Source organism: Dermochelys coriacea, chromosome 8 (genome assembly GCF_009764565.3).
Source record: "Dermochelys coriacea isolate rDerCor1 chromosome 8, rDerCor1.pri.v4, whole genome shotgun sequence".
Classification (NCBI taxonomy): domain Eukaryota; kingdom Metazoa; phylum Chordata; order Testudines; family Dermochelyidae; genus Dermochelys; species Dermochelys coriacea.
In genome coordinates, this window is record NC_050075.1 from 13314467 (window position 1) to 13325349 (window position 10883).

Here is a 10883-nt window from a genome sequence, read left to right on the forward strand (position 1 = left end):
TTTTCTTTCTTTCTTCAGCAGCTTTTTTTGGCTCCCCTTGCTGGTTTTTGTCTTCTCCCGATTGCATCTCTGTCTCAGGCCTGGTCTAAGCTACAGAGTTAGGTTGAAGGAAGCTGCCTTAAGTTGACCTCTTAATGTATGTCTACACTACCGGGTTCTTTATGCTGACTTAAGTCACCTCTAATGTCGACTTCTATAATCCACCTCTGCGAGAGATGTAGTGATTAATTCGATTTTCAAGGGTTCACTGTGAGGTGATGCAGCATTGTGTAATTAAATGTAATTGGCCTTCAGGTGGTGTCCCATAATGCTCATTTGTGACCACTCTGGAGATCATTCTCAACTCTGCTGCACTGCAGCCAGGTACACAGGAAACAGCTCCTCCCCTGCTAAAGCCCCGGGAATTTTTCATTTCCCATTTCCTGTTTGATCAGCATTGGGAGCATGCCAGCTTGAGCACAGCTAATCAGGGAGATTACATGTGCCAGACTGGTCTGCACAGGAGGTGGTGGATCTCATCGCTGTGTGGGGAGAAGAGTCTGTGCAGGCAGAGCTCTGATCCAGCAGAAGAAACATTGACATCTATGCAAAGATCGCTCGTGGAATGGATGAGAAGGGCTACACTAGGGACACACAGCAGTGCTGTGTGAAAATAAAAACTTTGCCAGGTGTACCTGGCGAACAGTCGTTCTGGTGCCGAGTCCCACACATGCTGGTTCTACAACAAGCTGCATGTGATTCTCAGGGGTGACCCTACCAGTACCCCCCACAAGCAACGTGGACACCTCACAGGTGTGAGAGTCTAAGGACAAAAGGGAGGACTATATGGTGGTTGAGGAATAGTAGTAGGAGGAGAATGGGAGACAGGCGAGTGGTGGATCCATTCTCCTCAGGAGCCAGGAAATATTTTTAACCCTGGAGCCCTGTGGATCGCAGGACATCATGGTGGTTGACAGTGATGCTGGGGAAGGCACCTCTCATGAGTATACTGTTACAGTCAACGTCCAGTTAAACTTTAGCAGGAACGCATATTCGATGGTATTGCATGTCTACTGTGAAGAAAAGGCGAGGTGCTGTAGCTCTCTGCTTATAAGAGGCACTCCAGCTACGCAGAGGGTGGCCCCCGGAAAAGACTGTTTATGTGGACTGGGATAGCCCGGGAATCTTCTGTGGAGATCTCTAGGAAATTTTCATGGAGATATTCTGCAATCCTTTACAGAAGATTTCTGGGCAGGGCAGTCTTATTTCTTCCACCATGGTCGGACACTTTGCCATGCAACTCCTGAATGAATTCTGCTGGCATCATTGCAGTAAACAGGATAGCAGCATAAGGACCAGGTTTATACACAGATGCTTACAGCATCTCCTTCCTTTTTGCCTCTGTTACCCTCAGGAAACTGATATCGCATAAGGTCGCCTAGCGGATATGGGGGAAGTTCTCATTAAAAGTGCTCTTAGAGCATGTAGACCCCCCCCCATTTTCGATTGCCAAACCATGTGGCCTCTAATATACCTTTACTGTGCTCGGCATGGGTCAGCAAGTAGTTTAAGTGGCTGATAGGGGACTGGGGCCCCACATGTGAGATTCCACAATTTGGGAGTGAAAACGTCCCCTGCCCTGTCCCATCCGTAAACAGCTTCCCATGGTGCTATGGGGAGGGGTGATTGTTCACCTAGCTACTTCTGCTCCCAACGTTAGCCTACCCTAAACTTCATTAAAAGTGTGGTCACCCATGACTCAGGAGAGGGCCTACTCACCATGGCTGGAACAGCAAAATAGCACAGTGAATGGTTATGGATTCTGATTGTTATGGCTTGCACCTAGTGTAATGTGTTTTTTTTTATGAAAACAGCCTTCCTATGGAAATATTTTATGCATGTACAATGGTCCCTTTCTTTTTTCCCATGACTGACCACTGGAAATTTGACCTTTGGTGTGTCAACACCTGAAAGCAGACTTTCGCTGGTCAGAAGGAAGAGAAAAAGAACGCAGGAGGACTTGCTCATTGAGATAATGAACGTGTCTGGGACAGCAGACACAGAACTGAGAGGGTGGAGGATTTCACTATCTGAGAAGTTAGACATGGACATGAAGAGCAGAAAAGCTTCCCATAAGCATGAGTGTGCAGTGCATTATGAGGGACCAATCGGACATGTTGAGGCATCTGGTTGAACTGCAGGAACAGAATCGGGAGGCAAAAAGAAAAGGAGTACTTGTGGCACCTTAAAGACTAACAAATTTATTTGAGCATAAGCTTTCGTGAGCTACAGCTCACTTCATCGGATGCATCCGATGAAGTGAGCTGTAGCTCACGAAAGCTTGTGCTCAAATAAATTTGTTAGTCTCTAAGGTGCCACAAGTACTCCTTTTCTTTTTGCAAATACAGACTAACATGGCTGCTTCTCTGAAAAGAATCAGGAGGGTAGAGTCCCTCTGCAGACCCTGATGGACAGCCAGCTAGCATTGCCTGGCGCAGAATCACCCTCCCCAAAGCGTTCCATGAATTAAAATGGTACAATTTTCTAATGCCGACAAGGCCTTAAAAGTAGCTACTCTGGAATTGCATCTATATAACGCAGGTTTGATCTGCACTAAAAACTTTTATCGGTATAACTGTGTTGGTCAGGAATGTGGGGAGTGGTTCTGTCAAAATAGCTACCACTGTTTGGGGAAGTGGTGTTCCTATGCTTGTGGACAAACTCCTTCTTTCAGTCTATGCTGCATCTACATAAGGGGGTTTTCCAGCACAGCTATACTGACATAGGCAGGGTAGTGTAGACATAGCCTGATATATAATCAAGCCCAGTATGTCTGTCTTAAGTACTACAGCATGTTGAAAAAGTGTGTAAAAATCCATTAATTTTTTTTAAAATTCCCAATAAAATGTATTATTTGTTTTTTATAGCTAGAGTTGATTGATTGTTGATCGTATCATTGCTGCAAGAGGGAAGGAAAGCAAATAATATTAAACTTTTAAAGTTCTCATAGTGGATTAGATGGACTAAGTGGGACTTAGTGTTTTAGGGTGAAGCAGCAGTGTGTAAACTTAAGTTGAACCTGTGCTTTTCAGTGTTTTGTAATAGCAGCAGCAGTAGTATCTGTGCTTGAAGAAAATTAATCCAATGAGCATAACAGACTACAACTGTGCAGATAAAGAAATACTATCTATCTGGCTTTCCTCTTACTGTGGAGGATGACATTAATTAGTATTTTTAATTATGTATTTTTCTTATACAGCACTTTAGCTGTGCATAGCACTTCATGGACAATTTAAAAAAAATATAGCCCTCTTGTCTTGATTTTATTATCTAAATTAAACATAAATCTGCAAGGAAAGCCAATAAACAATGAATGGATAGGAGTGGGGAAAAGGAAGGATGACTTACAAAAGTGTAGATAATGAGAGAAGCTTATTACATGCTGTGTGGTTCATGTTAGTTCCAGTGCTGCCTCTCACTGAAGTGGTGTCAAGGGAAAACTTCATGGGATTTAGGGAACAGTTGGGGTGAAAATCTGTTTGGAAAGCAAGCTGATTAAAGTCCTCCTCATAATTCCCTTTTTAGGAAACACATGGGGGTGCACAGGGTCAGGGAGGATGTTGCAGACATGGTTTGAGTAGCAGAGTCAGGGGTCAAAGCTGTTTGCAGGAGGAGATCAAAATAGCATCAAGTTGGTCTTAATTGGAAGAGTGTCCATTCTGAGTGGGGGTGGGGTGAGGGGAACCAGGAGATATTGACTGAAGATGGAAGCAGAGAGAGAGAGGGCTCTGTGCAGAGTCTGGGGAGGGAGATTAGCCTTGTGATCAAGGAGGGATTTTGGTAAGTAATTGATCTTTAAATATTCAGGATAAATAGGACTAATCCCCTGAGATGGGATATTAGATGGATGGGATCTGAGTTACCCAGGAAAGAATTTTCTGTAGTATCTGGCTGGTGAATCTTGCCCATATGCTCAGGGTTTAGCTGATTGCCATATTTGGGGTCAGGAAGGAATTTTCCTCCAGGGCAGATTGGAGAGGCCCTGGAGGTTTTTCGCCTTCCTGTGTAGCATGGGGCATGGTTGACTTGAGGGAGGCTTCTCTGCTCCTTGAAGTCTTCAACCATGATTTAAGGACTTCAATAGCTCAGACATAGGTGAGGTTTTTCATAGGAGTGGGTGGGTGAAATTCTGTGGCCTGCGCTGTGCAGGAGGTCGGACGGACTAGATGATCAGAATGGTCCCTTCTGACCTTAGTATCTATGAATCTATCTATGAATGGCAAAAGAATTGTGTTTAACAAAAGAACTACAAGTAGTTGTCTGTGTCTGGCAGCCCCCCCCCCCGAAATAAAGCAGATATGTTTGAAGTCAATGGACAGTGTTCATGGAAAATTAGTTTTTTCTGTTGAGGTGCCAAAATAGTCTTAAGTTCCTAACATTAGGTACCCACTTCTGAAAATATTGGTTTTAGTCTCTTTTTTCCAAAGAGCACAGTCTAATTTTAGACATCATTTGATGAGTTACTCATAGGACAATAGGATTTGCCATAGTGGATCAAACCAATGGTCTTTCTAGTGTAATATGGCCAGTACCAGTGTTTTCAGAGGGATATTCTAGAAACCACCTACTATACAGTTATGGAATAGCTTGCCACAAAGTGGTGGTTGGTTTCTGCCTTGAACCATGAGGGTTTTTATCCTTGAAAGATATGTGTATGTTGTCTAATATAGCTGAGGATGTCATCATGTTTAATCTTTCACTAATCCTACTAAGCTTTTGGCCACAGTGGTATCTTGTGGCAATGAGTTCCATAAATTGATTGTGAACAGTATAAAGGTAGAGACTCATTTCCTTTTATCATCTTTAAATTGATTCCTGTCCAGTTTCATTTAATGTCCTCTTGTTCTGGTATTATGAGGGGGTGTATCATTCAATAATGTCTCTTATGTTCCCATTTACTCGGCTCACTTCTCCAAACTAAAGAGTTTCTTTCAGTCTCTCCTCATGTACATACCTCTAATCATTTTTGTTGGCAGTCACTGAAACCCATCTTATTCTGCTAATCATTTGAGATAAGCTAACCAGAACTGAAGACAGTATTCCAGATGAGGGTACATCACTGGGTTACACAATGACATCACAATGTTTTTCAGTGATCTAGTTTGATATTTCTTATTCCTTCTAACCATTTTTTCTCTTTTTGTCCACCGCTGTACGTTTTGCAGAGGTTTTTGTTGAGCTGTCCAGAATGATACCCAGATATGTTTACTGGGTGGTGTGGTGGGGCAGGTTCCCACCTCAGTCAGGAAGGGGTTAAAGAGATCCTCTGGGCACAATCTGTCCCAATCCAGTGCACCTGTGAGACCTGGAAAGTCTGGAGGTGGGGTGGGTTTCTTTAATAATAATATAATAAAAAAGGGGGGGGAAATCCAAGTCCAGTGCAGGGGTCACACTCAGAGGGAAGCAGAGATAGAACACGGAGCCTCCTTAGCCCCACAGAGCAGGGCCTGCTTACCAGGAAAGCTGCTGAGAACCCTCTACTGCCTGGACCCCCTGCAGAGGTAGAGGGATTCTTTTTTTTTTCTCCTTTTCAGAGCCCCGGGCGCTCAGCCTGTGCGCCCCTCAGACACACGGGCCAGGAGCCCAGAGCCCTTCCATAGAGATTATTTGCCATTTTGCCTTGCGGATTACGGGAGGGTGAGCCTGGAGTGTTTTGTGGGCTTCAGAATTTATTTTTTGTCTCTTATTCTGGACTGCTGTTCTGCCCACAAAGAGAAGGAACTGCCTCCCTAAGACTTACAGCTGGAGGACTGCATCCCCCACTCTAGATCGGCTCTAGAAAGATGTCTCTGTCTATGGAAGGAGGCATGGGACGAGAGGTGACAATTATCTATCATTAAATTAGAACCTGGAAAGGTATATGACTAATTCAGGGAAAGGAAAAAAAAAAAAAAAGCTATAACAACATTATGTGCTTACTTTGCTTTGTTAGGCACTCATGTTGACTTTAAGGCATGACATTTTTAAATTCTGCCCATTGGTGGCTGTGAAAAGGACATACCACTAATTTGCAACAATCCCAATAAAAGATCAATTCAGAGGTAGCTGTCAGAATAGCCAGGCTTGTCACAAAGACCTAAAACTCTTCCCCAGCAATCTATCTCAGGCAAATGTATGGGAAAACAAAGCTGTGTTGTGTTCTATCAGAAGACTCTAAACATGGGAATTTGTGTTGGGGTGGGGCAGATGGGATATGCAGAGAATCATGCTGTTCGTAATACACTGTGTTCAGTAACTACAGCTATCAAATAGGTTAAATTATCCTTTTTGGCATATTCAAGTGAATTAGGTCATAATGCCATAATTCTTAAATTCCTAGCTTTTGAAATATATTTCCTAGTTCAGTTTTAAAAGCATTGTGCTTTTTTGGACAATCACACAATCTGGAGGTCTGGAATGGTATTTTATATTTTGCGGTTAAAATGTGGAAGGAATTTTACCAGTGGTGGTCTATAGTTTGTCTTGTTTCAATGGTGCTATTATCAGCAGATTGCTACCTGTCTGGTGAGGAAAAAGGAGCATTTTTTTTCCTTTTTACTGGAACTGTGCTATGCAGTGGAGTTCACCCTGCAAGGCAATACAGATCCTGCAGGACACGTGGAATTTTAAAACTCTATGGCTGCTGCTGCAGCATGTGCAAAACTCCTATTGAAATTGATGGGAACTGGACTCATGGTGTTAGGACAAGAACCTCTAAATGTAGGCGGTATTATGCAGTAGCTAGCTGCCTTTTGGTGGTGAAGAGCAAACAGGGCTGCTCTTCATGCTAGCCATCACTCATTCATTTCCCCCCCCACACCCCTTGGTTCTTATAGTGCACCCCCCAGATCTTTATCTTATTAGCCATGGTGTCCATTGTAATTTACAAAAGTGAAGTTAGACTGAGAATTCCTAAGAGATTTCTTGATTTTTCTCTACTTGCCTGTTTCTTTTTAGAGAAAATGTTTTCAATAGTACACCTGGGCAAAGTTCTTGTAGTTCTAGCACATGCCTACAAGTATCCTTGAGTAGCTAGCTTAGATATCAATCTATTTTCACTAGCTGTTTTCTTTTTCCCTCTTTCCCCCAACCCCTGCCCCCTCGCATGCAAACCTGATCTTGTTGTAATTGGCCAAACAAGAAGTGGTGGGTGGGAGAGGAATTATTTACAGACTTGTATAATTTACCTCTAACTCTTCCTCCTCTTTTCACTCTGCTACCTCTTCACCAGTTGTATATCAGAATATACCTCACTGCTCTGTTTGACCTATGTGTTATTTTCAGTGTGACTAGCAAGCACCCAGACATTAGTGATAGAAGGCGCAATATTTCTTATTAAACAAGTGTGCTACGCTCAGTCTGCTTAGGCATCTGAAAAGTATTTAGTTCAGGACTTCTCTACTTCTGGGACATGGCTGGGAGGGACAGCCGAATGGGTCAGAACTGCTAGGGTGAAGGATAAGACTGGCAGCAAAATCCCACAAGTTTTAGGGCCCATTGGGAGTTTAGAATTTGTGTAAGTGGAGACTATTAGTAGTCTGGTAATGCGTGTATCTTTGAAATAACTCATGCTGTGGCTCACTGTGGGACTAGATCTGGTCAGGAAATGTTTTGGTTTTTGACTGTTAAAAATGTGGCTTTTTTTCGTTTAAAAAATTATCTGCGGGAACTTTTGAGTTTAATCAGAATGGTTTAGTTTCTGGCAATGAAAATGTTAAAAAAAAATTTGGATTTTCAATGATAGCCTATTTTTGTTGTTGGAAAATTTTCCATCAAAAGTTAGGGTTTTTTGTGTGTGCGTTTTTTTTAAGTGGAAAATGGCTACTTTATATCAGGAAATGTCCATTTTCAAACAGTTCTAACCTAAACTCATAAGAGGTTGAAGATGGTAATGTCTTCCTCATTGCCTCTCAAGACACAAGTTGTAAGGGAGGAATCATCTGAATAAAGGCACAGTGGAAACCAACAGCTGCCACTATGTGAAAAGAATTTTTTGAAAAAGTATTTACACTAGGGAATAATGGACTTACTCATGTGTTCATGTGGAGTCTCTTTCCAGGAGGAAAAGACAACCAAGAAGCTGGTTGTAGAAGAGGGAGATGAGAGGAATTTACTTGAAAATTTCAGCTACAAAATGTCCTTAAGAATTGTATGAATCCCTCTACAGTGCTGCTGTCAATTACCCGAAAGTTTGTAATGGATTTTTCTGGCTGCTGGCTATCTTTGATTCATAAACCAGCACACATGTTTTAAAAGGTTTAGTTTAAATTAGTAAGAGATTTGAGTTTCTCAGTTTACTTATTGGGGCATAAATGAGGCATGTGAGACCGGGCCCATTGATCTCAAGCCTGTGAATGAGAAGATTAAAACAGCTACAGTGTTTAGGCACATGAAGACAGGTTTCAGAGTAGCAGCCGTGTTAGTCTGTATTCACAAAAAGAAAAGGAGTACTTGTGGCACCTTAGACTAAAATTTATTTGAGCATAAGCTTTCGTGAGCTAAGCTCACTTCATCAGTGAAGTGAGCTGTAGTTCACGAAAGCTTATGCTCAAATTTTAGTCTCTAAGGTGCCACAAGTACTCCTTTTCTTTTTAGGCACATGAAAGTGCTTTGTGGATTGCAGTCATATCCCTTTAGGCTGTGATCCTGTTGAATCTTAGCGAAGCATGTTAGCACCTAAACCACAATCCTGCACATGGGTGAACAGAAGCTCCTGCCCAGAGCCCAGCTGACAACAGTGGAGTTCTGTTCTGCAGGTACAGTACTCTGCCTGCCACTGTCAAGGACAGGACCAGGACCCTAGTAAATATTTAAAAAAATAAAGCCTAGGCTGTTGCAGGAATTGGAGATTGGAGATTCAGTTGGCGATATCACTGGCTAAACCAAAATATCTTGCAGGCTGAAGCTTTGAACATTCATACAGCTCTTTTTTCTGTACATGAAGGTGGTGGTGATTGTGTGTAATTTCTGGACATTTTTTAGAATTAATTCAGATTTTTTGGCTTTTGTTAATTTAAACCAGATACTTTAGAGGCATAGGGTGGGATTTTTAAGTGACTAGGAGCACAAAGTCAGTAAGACTTGCACTGCTAAGTCACTTAGGCACTTTTGGAAAGCTCTGACTTTCCAGAATATATGCATATAACGTCTCCTAATGCCCATGGATATTGAAGCACTACTGAAGTTAGTGGACGTTTTCTACTGATTTAAATGGGACTAGGTTTATGTTTTGGGGGGAGACTAGAACCCTGGATGTGTTTCTTTAGAATGCATCTATACATGGGCTAATTACCAGCAAACATTACCTATAATATTTTGTTGAAGTTGTAAGAATTCAATATGCAGTTTGATGAGCTTATGTCGAACTCTTTCTCATAATAAAATAAAGTCAGACTTGAGAATTTTTTTTTTGTTAAAAGAATAGTATGTATGAAGCATCTTTCCTGTGGTGAAATCCAAGCATTTTATCTCCACAGTGCTGTGAAGCCACTATCACTATTAGAGCTGTGTGAATAATGAGATTTTTGGTTCGCTTCGCAATTCTGAAAAGTGTAAAAAAAGAAAAATTGTTTCAGGTTCAACAATTTTCATCGAATGCATCCGATGAAGTGAGCTGTAGCTCATGAAAGCTTATGCTCACATAAATTTGTTGTCTCTAAGGTGCCACAAGTACTCCTTTTCTTTTTGCGAATACAGACTAACACGGCTGCTACTCTGAAACACATCTAAGAATGAAGCCATTTGAGAAAAAAGGGATTTGAATGGAAATGCTGATTAACCCTCAACTGCTGTGGAGTGACAATCATTGCTTGAGTAGTATTGCTCATTTCTGCTACAGAGAGGGATTGTTGAATCTTGCTAGAACACTAATTACTAAAAATGTCTTGGTGTCCTTTATCTGAATCTTCAAAGGGTGAAGTCATTATTACAGGGAAATATCATATCACATGAAATATCGCAATTGGGTGTGCAAGGCCATGGATCAGGAAGATTGCCTGAATTAACTTGACTTTGTAATGAATGAGCAGGGCAATTGCTTTCAAAAGAGCTACAGGAGGCTGGGTGTGGCTTGATTAACAATGATACATCATCTGTAAAGATCTAGTGAGACACAAGTACTTCCAAAAATGACACAACTTGAGTGTCTCAGGGCAATGCTTTGGGAAAGTGACGAGCACTGCAACAGTGAAAGTGGTGAAGTAACTTCACAAGGAAGATGAGTGCATCAATTGACAGAAGCCAAGGTCAGCAGCAAACTAGTGTTCTGGAGTCCTGTTCAGATTGAAAGAGGAAATAAGGAAAGGTTCCCAGTGTCTCTGGATAATGCTAAACTACCCTTGCTGGGAATGACTTGTCTGTCTCGTAATTCATAATGCTCCTTCTGAAGAGCAAGAGCCTGATTCTCCTCTTACTTACCCTGAGTAAAACTAGCATAATCCCACTGATATCTGTGAAGTTTACTCCTAATTGACACCAGATAAAGGGTAAAGAGAATTGTGCTCAAAGGGTCACATCTGAACTCAGTGCACTCTGCTGAATTAAGTGAGGTGACACTGGTATATACCCATTGAGAATCTGGCCCCTTATGATTTGCCTCTATAATGCTCCAGTTTTCAAGTGGACTGCAGTTGCAAAATATTTTCAAGGGGAAGGATATTCCAAGGTCCTACTCCAAAGGATCTATTCCCCCCCCCCCATTCTATGTACTTGATTCCAAAATAGTTCAGGAGTAAACCATATATGTTTTATAGCTGTTGTCTGGGTTTTTTTTTTTTAAACCGGCTGTTAGATCCATTCATGACATAATATCAACCAGCTGGGACTCTGGAGATGCTGTGATGGGACTCAATGTTTTATCATTTGAT